The sequence below is a fragment of the Phoxinus phoxinus genome, assembly GCF_949152265.1.
Source record: "Phoxinus phoxinus genome assembly, chromosome: 17".
NCBI lineage: Eukaryota > Metazoa > Chordata > Actinopteri > Cypriniformes > Leuciscidae > Phoxinus > Phoxinus phoxinus.
This window is the reverse complement of record NC_136892.1, coordinates 20277658-20293602: the sequence shown is the minus strand read 5'-3', so window position 1 is coordinate 20293602 and position 15945 is coordinate 20277658. Positions and strand designations below refer to the sequence as shown.

At 39.0% G+C, this 15945-nt stretch overlaps 2 long non-coding RNA genes across 4 annotated transcripts; one reads left to right on the top strand and one right to left on the bottom strand.

Annotated features, from left to right (window-relative positions):
* The first annotated feature begins 7257 nt into the window (after nt 1-7257).
* On the top strand, nt 7258-9821 carry LOC306985040. Of its 2 annotated transcripts, none has more exons than XR_013794731.1 (4): nt 7258-7330; nt 8095-8220; nt 8364-8476; nt 9426-9821. It is a non-coding gene; the product is annotated as an uncharacterized lncRNA (long non-coding RNA). The 2 variants fall into 2 exon arrangements; XR_013794732.1 differs by having other exon boundaries at nt 8361-8476.
* Nucleotides 9822-12137: 2316 nt separating this feature from the next.
* On the bottom strand, nt 12138-15202 carry LOC306984970. 2 transcript variants are annotated; one of them, XR_013794703.1, is made up of 4 exons: nt 14732-15202; nt 14371-14446; nt 13574-13677; nt 12138-12883 (listed from the first exon to the last, which is right to left on the bottom strand). It is a non-coding gene; the product is annotated as an uncharacterized lncRNA (long non-coding RNA). The 2 variants fall into 2 exon arrangements; XR_013794704.1 differs by lacking the exon at nt 14732-15202 and having other exon boundaries at nt 14371-14693.
* Between the last annotated feature and the right edge of the window lie 743 nt (nt 15203-15945).

Genomic DNA, 15945 nt, shown 5'->3' with positions numbered 1-15945 from the left:
AACAGCTCTTCGGAAGAGGTATGGCCAACCACACCATCTGGTGTTAAGAGAAATTACTTCTGTCCAGAGCCTCCCAAATGTTCGCTCTGGAGATTCTCGAGGATTCAGTCAGTTTGCCGTACGTATTAGAGCTTTGGTAGGCATGCTTCAGTCCTGGGGCCATGACGAAGGTGCAAGGGAGCTGGCCTGTGCGTCCCATGTCCATCAGCTGCTTAGTAAGCTCCCCGCTGACCAGGTTGCCAGTTTTGCCAGACAAACCCGATTATTAAGACCAGATGTGCCGTATAATCTGATAGACTTTGCCAACTGGCTAGAGGAGGAAGCAGAATGTCAAAGTTTGGCTGTTCAAGTGAGTGAGTCATCACGGAAGGTCACAGGGCCACTGGCCAGAGATCATTCCACCGCCACTTTCTTTCAGGGTGTAAGTCAGGAAGAGAGTGCTAGAGATCACATCCAGAATCAAAGCACTAATCCTCGTGTGAAATTCTCCAGTGAATCTGCATCCCCATCCTGTGCTTTCTGTAACAGTCAAGCTCACCATCTTAGTCGGTGTCCGGAATTCCAAGAATTCGATGCAGCAGCCAAGGGAAAGTGGATTACGGACAATGGCCGCTGCTGGAAGTGTGGACGTTCTCATCGTTCATCTAACTGCAACTTAAAGAAACGCTGCCCCCAATGCAAAGTTCGGCATTTAGGAATCCTGCATGAAGTAAATACCCGTAAAAGTGAGCAAAAAATTATCTATCTGAGTAGGCCCAGTGGATTCAATTCGGTACTCCTGAAAGTGGTAAGAGTTGTCTTGACTCATAACGGGAAATCTCTGGAGACCTATGCCATTCTGGACGATGGTTCAGAAAGAACCATGCTGCTGTCATCTGCTGCGGAGAGTTTAGGCCTCCATGGGGCGGCTGAGACCTTAATCTTGCGCACAATCAGACAAGGCACAGAGAAAATTGCGGGTGCTACAGTGTCATTTTCAATTTCATCAGCTTCTCAACAGCAGAGGAAATATGAAATCAAAAATGCTTTCACTGCTAAGCAACTAGATCTACCTGAGCAGACTTACCCTATCACCACTCTGCAGAGACGTTATCAGCACCTCCAAGGCCTGCCGTTGCAGGAGTTTCATAAGATCAGACCATTGTTGTTGGTGGGTGCAGACCATTCTCATCTCTTGTGCTCTATGGAATGTGTGAGATTTGGCCCCCCTGGAAGTCCAGCTGCCCTGCACACTTGCTTAGGATGGACGTTGCATGGTCCGACCTCTCTGGTGCAGGAATCCGGCTCTGCTATCCAGTGTCTTCTCACTTCGCTTGACAAAGACCAGTTACAGAGTGATGTGGAACGATTGTGGCAGATCGACATATTTCCATGTTCTAAGAATCCTAAAGATGTTATCAGGTCCAAGCAGGATCAGCAAGCCTTTGAGTGCCTAGAGCAACAAACAGAGCACCATGAGATTAATGGAATACAGAGATATGCCACTCCTTTGCTCAGAGTCAAAATTTCCCCCTTATTACATGTGCCTGAGCCTGAACCGAAGCCTGCAGCAGAACTCCCGAAGCCTCCAGTGAAGCCTGCAGCCGAATTCCCGAAGCCTCCAGTGAAGCCTGCAGCCGAATTCCCGAAGCCTCCAGTGAAGCCTGCAGCCGAATTCCCGAAGCCTCCAGTGAAGCCTGCAGCCGGACCCCCGAAGCCTGCAGCCGAACCCCAGCAGCCTCCAGTGAAGCCTGCAGCCGAACCCCTTGGCTACTTGTCATCGAACATCTCGGACACGGATCCGATAACGCCAAATATTCTTCTGATGGGGCGGCGAGACGCGTCCCTTCCACAAGTAATGTATGCCGACTCTGAGCTCTTGACCCATAGGAAGTGGAGACACAGTCAGATCCTTGCTGACAGGTTTTGGGTTAGATTTATCAAGGATTATCTCCCAAGCCTTCAGTCCCGTCAGAAGTGGAAAACGGATGGTCCCGCTATCTCAACTTCTGCTGTGGTCATGGTGATGGGTCCTCAGCTCTCTCATAGTTCCTGGCCCATGAGGACAGTCGCTAAGGTCCTGCCCAGTTTTGATGGCCACATTCGGCCTTTCAGGATGATCCTTTCACACTGATCCTACTGTATGAGTGGGATTTCCTTGGTAAAATATGTTGTCATATTTGAGGGCGGCTGTTAAAAATCCCAATTAGTCAATTAGTCATTCTACTGGGAGACACGCCCCCTTCCTGGAAACTTTCCTCACCTGAGGATATAATTACCTTACCAATCAACCTCACTAGTGTGTCTCTCTTTGTGCTGACTGTTCGCTCCTCTGCTTGCTGCATGTGTTTGCTGCGTCTAAGACTTTACACCAGCAATATGCAGCAATTGTGAAGCCATAGTAAGGAAATGGGATAATGGAGAAAGAAAGCAAATGGCAATAAATCAATTGAGAATTAACTTCTGGACTCATCCCTGTGTTCTATTCGACACACCATTCTGGTAGCACTCATCCTTAACCAGCCAAACACAGAATATTAAACACTCACCTTCTGTCTCACGACAAGTTTCTCAGCATCCCTTCACCACCCCATCACCTCACACTCGGCTGGGTCTACCCCAGTATAGGGGGAGTACTCTGGGTTCGGGCAAAATTCCGAGCTCGGAGCCCTCCCCTGGACAGCAAGCCAAATACGCATAATACTACATTAGATTTCATGTACGTGTGAACTTGTGAAACACCTTAAGGCTGGTTCACACGGCAGGATAATTAGGCCGATTTTAGCCCTGATTCACCTCTTCCGACAATCTTAAGGATGCTCTGATTATCGTAAAATAATCTGGTCAGATATTCCTGCCGTGTGTGGTGTGTTAAGACTGCTCTCGTTGTCTCGGAAGGACGTCGGGACCGCTCCGTTCTCAAATCGGGGATATCCAACATGTTGGATTTTTTTGGCCCGATTTCTCCCCGTGTGTGGTGTCCCCCGGGGACAAACGAGCACGCAGCCTGTGGACTGTGGCGTGTACACAATCAGAAAGTAAGGTGACGAGGTGGCGAGGAAGCACCGGGAAACAAAATCAAAACAGCCAGCGGCGTGGCGCACCAGAAAGTCCGGTGGACGTCGGAGATGGAGGATAAAGTTTTTTTTTTCTCGGTTAAAAACAAACTATAAACTATCGCCACTGCATCCTCTTCGTCCGCCATGATTCTTTACTCTGAAGTCTCGCTTGATCTCGAGGGATTTTGCGAGATTACCCGTCTGACCTGGGAATGCTCGGGAGTCAAATCGGTTCGTGTGTGATGTGTTGATTTTGCCGTGTGGTTGCGCACCTCACCACACACTGCACGACCAACATTTTTAGACCCGTGATTTTTTATCGCCGTGTGTGCGGTCTGTCAGGTTTGGAAAATCGGCCGACAATTTTAAAATCGTCCCGTGTGAACCAGGTTTTGGAGTTTCTGTGTGTATATGATGAATGTATGACGGTAGTTTTATCCAGAGCCTTTACGGATCTGGTTTTATGAAATTAAATGCTCGTGATGTGACTCTCATAGCAGCTCTGCGATGAAGTTCACATGTGTTCATGTCTTAGTGTGACGCTGAAAATGCCACGAGCGGCATGCATGCTTCAGTATGTGTGTAGTAGACGAAACTGTGTCGCTCATTCACAGAGACGCGCAGAACATGCAGACTTCTGATTTCAATGGCAGTCTTTTTGAGCTTTAATGTTCACAGACACTAGTCCATATAGAGATTTGATTAACATGTGATAGAGTACAAAATCACAGATGAGACTACTGAGAGTTCTGACTCTCTTAAATTTAATTGTACCGCTTTCTGAGGAAGTCTACTAAAATCAACCACTATTTCCTTTGTCTTACTAGCATTTAGCCTGAGACCGTTTTTTATCACACCAGTCCACAAATCTCTTTATTAGCTCCCTATATTCACTCTCATCTTGGTGCTTTATACAGCCAACTATTACAGAATCATCTGAAAATTTCTGGAGATGACAAGATTTAGATTTATACTGAAAATCTGATGTATAAAAAGTGAACAAAAATGGTGCTAAAACCGTTCCATGTAATTCTAACTGTGCTGTCCGGGGTCTCTAAATGACTTAAGGATTTATGCAAAAGGTAAATAAGTGCACCATCCACACCAACACCAGTTTTGTAAGCGAACTGTAATTTATCGTCAGCATCACACAATACTGACTTTAAATGGTTTAAAACCAATCTCTCAAAAACCTTCATTAACTGTGCTGTCAATGCAATAGGCCTATAGTGCGAGAACTCAGTGGGATTTGTTAATTTAGGTACGGGTACTACACATGATGTCTTCCATAAAACAGGTAATTTTTCTAAACGCAAACTCAAGTTAAAAATATAATGAACCACCCTGCAAATTTTATCAGCACAGGCCTTTAAAACTCTAGAATTAATACCATCTGGACCCGGGGATTTCTTCGTCTTAATTTTCGTCTTAAAGTTGTATGTCATACACATGTAATCTCTGTATGTTTTGCAAGAAGTGAATGATACAGTGAATTCTTAGTGAATGATACAGTGGCAGAGAGAGCTCAACGTGCTGCAACTGAAGAAAACACATGCTAAAACACCCGCAAATTAAGAAAACATCTTAATCAGTTTTACAACACACGTGTGCTCCAAATACTCACAACCAAATACAGAAATGCGCTGCAAAAGTTCACAACACAACTAAATACAAAAACGGGCAGATTTTGCACTGACCACAACAGAAATGTTTCCAGAAGACCCCAATAAGTGACAAAACATGCTGGGACCAAGCTTATTGCTCAATGTCTTCTTTTTAATTTTTTTTTTTCTTTCTTGCAAAACATACAGAGATTACATGTGTATGACATACAACTTTGTATACAATATACAAAATGTATTTAAGGTGTAATATGTTCGATTTTTGTAATGAATATAAAAAAATCACTTGCACAGTGATCTATTTCCTGTAATTGTGTACTTACAAAATCCCAAAAGTTCCCAAAGATTTTTAATTTCAGAGAAATTCCCATTTTAAATAATGGCTTGTCCCTGGTCATTGTCGCCTGTCAATAACGTAATATTCCTGGTTTCCGCTTGTACTGCCATAGTAACCATGGCAACAGACGTGGACAACTGTGTTACGTCTAGCGGCACGCTCACACTGTTGTTGTTTCGTTCAAACATTATGGACCATGGCAAACAGACTTTGGGACAAAAGGAGAACTTAAACGTGGATCAATATCAGCGCGCCGTTTTCGAGATGCCGAGAGCTAACTTCGACTTGACAGAGACGTCGCTCTTGCATGTACTTTATTTGACAGGTGAGCAAATGTACATAAAACTAATCAATGTTATAGCTCAACATGATGAAATGTTAGAATATGATCAGTATGTTATTATAATGTTGATCTAGCTTATATAGATAGCTTATAGAACCTTTGCAATAGGCTAAATTGGAACGTGCTAAGCCCTTGATCACTTAAAATCCACTAGTTTTTCCTTACTAAATTGTTTAATGCAGCATTATATATGTATATATGTGTGTTTGATTTGTTTAAATAAATAAAAAATAAAAATATATATATCATAGAGTTGTTTGTGTCAGGATTGTTGGTTTCTGTGTCCTGTTTTATTTTGGTAGTCTGGTTTTCTGTCTTGTCTTATACTTCCTATCTTTGAGTTTTCCCGCCCTTGTGATTGTCTCAACCCTGTATCACACGAAATACGTTCTGGGGAAACTATTTTGCAAATCGCAATTACGTTACATGCCAACATATAAGCAGTGCTATTACGTTGCTCCTTAACCTAATATAAGCAGTGCTATTACGTTTGTCCTTAACCTAATATAGCCAATCTATTGCAGTGCTATTACGTTTGTCCTGAACATAATACATCCAAAGCAGGTTTCTTTTCACACGTAGCAGCTAATGCTGTTCATTTTGTTTTAATTATTTACTTACTTTTTTCTCATTGGGCTACAAAATATTATCTATTCCAGGGCGTGTCAAATGGCGGCACTCAGATAATTTTTATCTGGCCCTCCAACTGGTTTTTGATGTTTAAAACCCCTCGCAATCTGATATCAAAGTCCCCGCAAAGGTTTAGCGCGTTCAGCGGTGAGTTTAACAACGCACGTGATCATTCAGCGGTGAGTTTAACAACGCACGTGATCATTCAGCGGTGAGTTAACAACGCAACGTGACACGGGCACGTTTATTTCGTTATTTTCGTGATATCAGCACGTTTTTTAAACTAATGTATTTCAATGGGAAGCATCTTTCGTGATCACAGCACGATTATTTCTGCCTTTCGGGCTGCAGCAGAGAAGCTGTTTAATCAACATTTATTCACGAGATCTTATCATGGTTTATGTATTTATTTTAATTATATTATTTCTGTCTTATTGCCAGGGAAGCTGGATTGCTTTGCTGTTATTTGATATTTATAAAAGTATATTTTATCAGTAGGAAATCGCGCTGAAGAAGTCTCATTCCGAACACATCGCGATATTTGGCATCAGTTCACGTGTGCCAGATGTTGGTAAGTAACGTTAGACGTAAATACGCTGTCCTAATAATGTTTGATATAATGTATTTTCTGTTTGTCGAAATTAATCAGATTAGCTCAAGTTCAGTCGCTGCATTATATCTGGCTTTGAGTTTCATTGCTTTCTATGAAAATGGTTTATATGGTGATTAAACACTGTCTGTCACGTGATATGCTATAGGCCTAGAGTAGACCTTCAGTCAGTTAATCATATTCATATCAGGTTTTTAAGTAGTACAATTACAAATTATGTAGGCCTACAGTAAAACCAACACCATGCTTTTACCACAGTAACATTAGTTTTACTGTGATAAGTGTAGTAAAAAGACAGTAATCACACAACTTACCATGCTTTTACCACACTATTGGTAGTTTTAATGTGGTACTTATTGTAAATGCACAGTAACCACAACACTAACCATGCTTTTACCTCAGTAACCTCAGTTTTACTGTGATGGGTGTAGTAAAGGACAGCAATCACAAAACTTACCATGCTTTTACCTCAGTATTGGTAGTTTTAAAGTGATAATTGTTGTAAATTATGCATATTAACCACAACACCTTCCATGCTTTTAATGCTTAATAATGCAACATCCAATATTTGTAAGGAAAATCTGTACTTTTTCCTTTAAATAATCCTATATTATGCATAATGATATTTTTTTCTCTCTTTTTTCAGCTGAAAAGACCAAAAAGGCCTTTCCGACTCAGTCAGCCAATTATTTTTGAGGACAAGTAAACGGAGGAGACGGCGGACAGCTGCAAAGGCAAATATTCGCAATGGTATGTATGTGTTGGTTTTAACCCTAAATCAAACATTTTATCAAGCATTTGTTGTTTCTTAAACCTGTTCTTACAAAACCCATAGCCCAATCAGTATGAACAGTCTCAAAGTCTTAATAATTCACAAGATTTAACAAGTTGTCAAATTCGTACGATACTAGTACATATTTGTATACTCGTACATAATCCTGCAGCTTTTACTCCTAGTGCTGTCATTGGCTACTTCCCTGTACATATTTATCGCAATATTTGTATCGCAAATATAAAAAAAAAACAGTTGCGCCCCTTCTTGAAAAGTAGTCTGATGTCCCATACACTGTCAGAAAGTTTATATTAATTGCATTGTATTCATTAAAATTATTACAAATTGGTCCCTGTCTGTTGTGTTCATGTTCCAATGTCCAATGATACATGATGTCTCTCCAAACCTCATAACCTACCTCTGTTTGCAAGAGTGGAAAAGCACTTGTCACATGACATCAGATACTCGATTATTTTGTCGTAATCAGATCAGTTACACTGCTGATAACTGTCCCGTTTGCATGTAAATCATGTTATTTTTAAATGAGTTCATATGATTATTGCTTGCTATTAAAGACATACTTTTATTCATAGAAATGCCCACATATCAGTGAACAACGTATTACATAAACATGCTTTTAACATTTAATTATGCTACACTCTTTACAGAAATATATCCCACAGTTGTATAACTGACTGCTTGAATGTAATGTAATAAAATTACCTTCCTTTCTGTATTGCAGGATTACGTAGTCCTTTTTTTTTTTTAGATCTCTACAACATCAAACTCAACAGCTCTTTTAAGAGCCAACCCTCACAAGAGCTACTAATGAGTCGCAGCGGATCTTGCCGTGATCAGCCCTTCCCAGGTAAAGTTTCTAGAATATTTCAATCAGTATTTACTCATCAAATGCTCTCTCCTGAATCGTAAGGTAAATTATAACTGTCTTATATTTCAAGAACAATAGTAATTGCACATAGAGTAAGTGGAGACTTTCTTGTTTTACAGCAGAGAAGGAAGACCAGTCCTTATATCAACACAAGCTAATCGAGTAAGTCCTTTGTTTCGGGTGAGGAAGGAACATCTGGTACCCAAAGAAGACAGAAAGGTGCGCGAGTCCATTGGTATGTCTTGTATTGAAACAATGCTGTAATATGTAGTACATAATTTGATGTTGACAATTTTACATTGTACAGGTTATCACTGACCAAGTGAAGCTCTTGAAACTAGTGACAGAAGAGTTTGTTGTCTTGAAAAAAATCACTTGCAAAGGCAAAAGAGACCATTTAAAGTAAAGATCTTTTAAAGTAGGTTGCTGTTGATATGGGTAAAACAGTTTTTGTTCAGTACTTAGCTTATATCATGTGCTGAAATATTATATATATATATATATATAATACTTCAATGTGTATATTAAAGTACTGACTGCTGCTTTGTAAATTTAAATCAGGAACGGGCAACTCTGGCCCTTTTGCGTTCTCCTTTTTGAGGTTGAGAGTTTACCTCCAACCCTAATTGAGCACATATGAAAATCTTCAGCTTTACTTATAGACAATAGGCAGGAGGGTTTGAGGTTGGAGCCAAATCTGCAGGACAGTGGACGCTAAGGGCCAGAGTAGCCCATCACTGCTTAATATATCGCAGAACATAGGCCCCGTTTACACGAAGTGAAGACACAGATATTTCCCTGCGGTTTGGCCTCTCATTTACACGAAAACCCAGTTTTTATCACAGAAAACGATTATTTCTAAGAACTCGGGCCAAAGTGGAGATTTTGGAAAACTTTGTTTGCACGTTTGCATGTAAACTGACGTCACAGTATGTGACTATTTTCGGGATTCTGACTAGCTAACATGGGCTTCAGCTTCTCGTTACACTGCCACCTACAGGTTTGGCATGCTCTGGACGGCATATACACGGGTTCGTGTGCACAATGTTATTTTTGAAAACGAAGAGGGGTGAAATGTCCGTTTATGAAAATAGCCTTCCACGTGTAAACGTAGCCATAAGCTGACCTGACTGTCCATTAAACAACTTAATTTGTATTGTTTGTGTTTTTTGCTTTACTTTCAGAGAACTGGAGAACACCTGGCAATGGGATGTTGAGACTTCTTCCTCTGGTTGAGAAAAAGCTACACCACATCAGTGATCACATCTTCTGTTCATCTGTTGTACTACAGGGTACACCTGAACAAACTGTTTAGACGAGGAAGAACAACATGAACATGATAGAGACATTTACAGGGAAGAGCAAGAAACCAGTTTAGCTGTGATAATGAATCATTATTTTCCAACATAATATCAAATCTGTTTTCTGTATAGGTGACTGAATGTGATTCTCTGGCACTCATTTTTTGGCTTCAGCAGCTGTGAATGGATTAATATGATGTTAATGTATTTTTGAAGACACATTTTTATTTATCTTGAATCTCATTGTCTTTATTCTACTTTATCAACTTTATGCTGTGTCCTCCAAAAGTGTTGTGTAATAAAGTATGGTGAATATTGTGTATTGAAAGTGCTGTTTGGTACAGTAAATAAAACAAATATTTGAGAAATTTTAATTTCTTATTTCTTTAGTTTAGTTCATAATTTAAAAACAATATAATGAATTACCATGATTCTTTTTCTTAGGACATACACATTTAGATCTGGTTAATGATATTTGGGACAACAGTGCAACAAAAGTTGCACATACTTGCATGTATAAGCAGTTTGCAGTGAAATAAAGGGAAGCTATGTGAATAACAAGAGGCTGCAGTAGCTATCTTGCTATAAACCAGGGATGTTCAACTTCAGTCCTGGAGGGCCACTGTCCTGCAGAGTTTAGCTCCAACCCTAATTAAACACACCTGAACAAGCTAATCAATGTTTTCAGGATTACTAGAAAAGAGCTTTTGTCAGGGTTGAAGCTAAACTCTGTAGGACAGTGGCCCTCCAGGACCGAAGTTGAACATCCCTGCAACACTTCAAGCATAATTGAAGATGATCCATGTTGATCATTCTAGATTCTAGAACATCTACTAGCCTACTGCATTTAAAATGAAAGCATAGACATGAATGATGTCAGGCATATAAGCAGCAATCAGAAGGGGTGAAAAGGAAATGTTGGGACTGGGTTTTTTTTTGTTTGTTTTACTGAATGGAGTATTATCCCTGTGTAATAGTGTGTGTAGATATGTGTAGATTGTACTGCACTTCCACCCCAAGGGCCCAGCGGCCCCCAGAAGAGCAAAAAACTGCACATTTCAAATGGCTGTAACTCACAGTCCGGTTAGTGTATCAAAGAGAAAATCGGCAGGACAACTGCTTATGCTATGTTTACTAAATAATGTTGGGCAAAGTTTTCTGACATATACGGAAAGCTGGCATAAAGGTTATTTTTAAAGTGCTCACAGTAAATTATCAAATTTCAGCCTGTCCCTCATATATGTCATAAAGGTTTGCACAATGAACAAATTTAGATATCCAGTTGTCCATTAAAGATATTATTTATTTAACATTTATTGTTTCATTACTAAACGTTTTAAACTACATTACCCACATATCTCTGTCATTCTATCAATGGAACAGGAAACATTGTCCTGTAGTTCATTAAAATGTGCAGACATGCTTAGGGTTAGGGTGGGGATCTCAGTAAAGGAGCAATTTCTCACAACATAGAGACACTTTATAGTTAACTTTATGTATAACTAACGCAATAATAACACCAAAACATACTTTGTAACATGAAGAGCCGTTTTATATGAGTTAAACGATAGTCCAATCACAGCGAGTTCTGCGATAAAGTCACAGCCAATAACAATCCAGCTGAACAGATGCGTCACACTTACTTGCCCATTTATGGAAAATAATGACAGATCTCTTCTGGTTCCGGCTGAAGGGATAGATACCTTAAATATTTAATATTTAATACCAAACAATATTTGAGCTGTAATGTATTCATTCTAATTAAATTACAAAACTCACATTTAAAAACAAAAGACTCCTTTATGTGGTTACCATCCAAAAACGAGATCACATGATCAATGACACAAATGTGCTTATTTGATTAGACTGATTCATAAACACATTTGAAAGAGAAACTTTTTTCTAAGCAATGGCCTACAGCAGGGGTAGTTTTGCAGTATTTTAATTAAAGATAATTACATGTACTAAAGTGCTTCTAACATTTACAGTGTATGTATAGTATATCAAAGGTATATCAATTATATTCAAATAAATGTAACAAAATCACAATGAATGCACACAATTTTGAAAGCATATTCCAATATTTAATGTCAAACGGTTTAAAGACAAATGTAGTGCCAAACCTACTGCACAACAGTATAAAAATCAGTTAATTATATATAAAATACAGGTATAAGATACAGGGGCAATCTATTATAGGGACATATACAGTAACGTTAAAAAAAATGCTATGATGAAGTTATATTTTTACAAACCAAGAGATGAGATTCAACTTTGTTATGTGAAAATATATTTGTTTCTTCGCTTTAAAGAACAAATAGGCAAAAATGTAAGCACAACATTTTAGATTCTCAACTTTAATTCTATATCCTTGTGATTATTGGTCACTTTTATTGTAACTAAATGAAAGGCAACTTAAAATAGTTAATGATTATAAACGTCAGTAAGAAAATGCTTCAATAAAATACACCCACAGGTATATTACATTTACATTAATCAGGTAGTGATGTAATGATACCATAGATGTGGACATTTACTATAGTGACCACTGTAATAAAAGGTTTAATGAAGCTAAAAGTAAGACATTAAGTCCATCTAAATGTAAAAGTAACAAACTCAGAATAATGTCCAGTATGTCAAGTGTGTCATTTCTGTAATATTCTTTCAGCACCAATAAGATTTCCATAAATATTGATTGTTTTCTAAAGGTTTTCCTGAACACTCTCACTTCAATTGTTCGGACAAACACCTGCTATATACACTTGCAGAAATATACATTTGTCTATTGCATCAGGAAGTCACTGCATGACTAGAACTAATGGATGGCAATGAATATGTCCTTTAGGAAAACACCTGATGAGCACTGACGCTTCTTTGATGAAGGCATTAGGCAGACATCAAGCACAGTTTATGAAGCTGAAAAGAGAAAACACAATGCTTTAACAATATGGAAAAAAGATAAATCACTATTTTCAATATTGGTTCTGCATATATCAAAGAGATCCTGAGGAGGAGTGGGACTTCACATGAAGACTTTCAGAAACTGTGACAGAGCAAAGGGTGCACCTCGCTGGACACATCCGACACATGCCCAAACAACAACACCCAAAGACAGTGATGAAGTGTCATCCACCACCAGGAGGATGCAGGAGACCGGGAAGACCAAGGAAGACATGGAGACAGATGTTTCACGAAGAGCTGAAGAATGTCAGTGTCCCATGGGAAGATGCGGAGAACTTGGCCACGGATCGAATACGTTGGAGGACACTTGTTGCCCAATGTGCCCAGCACAGGACTTGATGATGATGTTGGGAGTTTATCCATAACTGTGGGATATATTTCTGTAAAGAGTGTAGCATAATTAAATGTTAAAAGCATGTTTATGTAATACGTCGTTCACTGATATGTGGGCATTTCTATGAATAAAAGTATGTCTTTAATAGCAAGCAATAATCATATGAACTCGTTTAAAAATAACATGATTTACATGCAAACGGGACAGTTATCAGCAGTGTAACTGATCTGATTACGACAAAATAATCGAGTATCTGATGTCATGTGACAAGTGCTTTTCCACTCTTGCAAACAGAGGTAGGTTATGAGGTTTGGAGAGACATCATGTATCATTGGACATTGGAACATGAACACAACAGACAGGGACCAATTTGTAATAATTTTAATGAATACAATGCAATTAATATAAACTTTCTGACAGTGTGTGGGACATCAGACTACTTTTCAAGAAGGGGCGCAACTGTTTTTTTTTTATATTTGCGATACAAATATCGCAATAAATATGTACAGGGAAGTAGCCAATGACACCACTAGGAGTAAAAGCTGCAGGATTATGTACGAGTATACAAATATGTACTAGTATCGTACGAATTTGACAACTTGTTAAATCTTGTGAATTATTAAGACTTTGAGACTGTTCATACTGATTGGGCTATGGGTTTTGTAAGAACAGGTTTAAGAAACAACAAATGCTTGATAAAATGTTTGATTTAGGGTTAAAACCAACACATACATACCATTGCGAATATTTGCCTTTGCAGCTGTCCGCCGTCTCCTCCGTTTACTTGTCCTCAAAAATAATTGGCTGACTGAGTCAGAAAGGCCCTTTTGGTCTTTTCAGCTGAAAAAAGAGAGAAAAAAATATCATTATGCATAATATAGGATTATTTAAAGGAAAAAGTACAGATTTTCCTTACAAATATTGGATGTTGCATTATTAAGCATTAAAAGCATGGAAGGTGTTGTGGTTAATATGCATAATTTACAACAATTATCACTTTAAAACTACCAATACTGAGGTAAAAGCATGGTAAGTTTTGTGATTGCTGTCCTTTACTACACCCATCACAGTAAAACTGAGGTTACTGAGGTAAAAGCATGGTTAGTGTTGTGGTTACTGTGCATTTACAATAAGTACCACATTAAAACTACCAATAGTGTGGTAAAAGCATGGTAACTTGTGTGATTACTGTCTTTTTACTACACTTATCACAGTAAAACTAATGTTACTGTGGTAAAAGCATGGTGTTAGTTTTACTATAGGCCTACTTCTACTACACATACAAATTTGTAATTGTACTACTTAAAAACCTGATATGAATATGATTAACTGACTGAAGGTCTACTCTAGGCATATAGCATATCACGTGACAGACAGTGCTTAATCACCATATAAACCATTTTCATAGAAAGCAATGAAACTCAAAGCTAGATATAATGCAGTGACTGAACTTGAGCTAATCTGATTAATTTCGACAAACAGAAAATACATTATATCAAACATTATTAGGACAGCGTATTTACGACTACTTACCAACATCTGGCACACGTGAACTGATGCCAAATATCGCGATGTGTTCGGAATGAGACTTCTTCAGCGCGATTTCCTACTGATAAAATATACTTTTATAAATATCAAATAACAGCAAAGCAATCCAGCTTCCCTGGCAATAAGACAGAAATAATATAATTAAAATAAATACATAAACCATGATAAGATCTCGTGAATAAATGTTGATTAAACAGCTTCTCTGCTGCAGCCCGATAGGCAGAAATAATCGTGCTGTGATCACGAAAGATGCTTCCCATTGAAATACATTAGTTTAAAAAACGTGCTGATATCACGAAAATAACGAAATAAACGTGCCCGTGCCACGTTGCGTTGTTAAACTCACCGCTGAATGATCACGTGCGTTGTTAAACTCACCGCTGAATGATCACGTGCGTTGTTAAACTCACCGCTGAACGCGCTAAACCTTTGCGGGGACTTTGATATCAGATTGCAAGGGGTTTTAAACATCAAAAACCAGTTGGAGGGCCAGATAAAAATTATCTGAGTGCCGCCATTTGACACGCCCTGGAATAGATAATATTTTGTAGCCCAATGAGAAAAAAGTAAGTAAATAATTAAAACAAAATGAACAGCATTAGCTGCTACGTGTGAAAAGAAACCTGCTTTGGATGTATTATGTTCAGGACAAACGTAATAGCACTGCAATAGATTGGCTATATTAGGTTAAGGACAAACGTAATAGCACTGCTTATATTAGGTTAAGGAGCAACGTAATAGCACTGCTTATATGTTGGCATGTAACGTAATTGCGATTTGCAAAATAGTTTCCCCAGAACGTATTTCGTGTGATACAGGGTTGGATTGTCTAATGTGTTTCACCTGTTCCTTGTTTTCTCAATACCCTGTGTATTTAATCTCTGTATTTTGTCTGTTGTCAGGTCATTTTATTTTCTGTGTCGGAGTGCTGTGTATAAGTCTGTTTTTGTCTCCGTGTTACTTATTTCCACGGTTCCTGTGTTACTTAGTTTTTTGGATAACCTTGCCTGCTGTTTTTGGAAACCTTTTGTTGTATGGATTTTTGTTTAATAAATATTCAAGCTCATCACATCGCCTGCCATCTCTGCATTTGGGTCCGCATTCTCTGAAACCGTGACAGAGTGGTGGGGTAAATTAAACACAATATGCGTTGACGTAACAATCGTGTTGCATTGTGGTACACTTCAGGCGAGCTGCCTGAAGAGAACATATGAAGTAGACTCGCTCACTCTGTCAAAATCGAGGGAGCGAGGGTCTCTCCATATAAACTTCCTTCTTCCACTTCACGAAGTGGAACGCACTTCAAAATGGCGGCAGGGATTCCCCCGAGGGGAAGTGCTTAGGGAAGTTTGCAAGTGCGTGTCTAAAAGTGGACTGGAACGCAGCTCAATAAGCATGTGCCAGTCGGGTTTGTCACTTATTGGGGTCCCCTGGAAACATTTTCCGTTGTGGTCAGTGCTATTTGCAGCGCGTTTCTGTGTTTGGTTGTGTTGTGAACTTTTGCCGTGCGTTTCTGATTTGATCATTGGAACCTTATCAGCCCTCTCAAATAACCTGAAT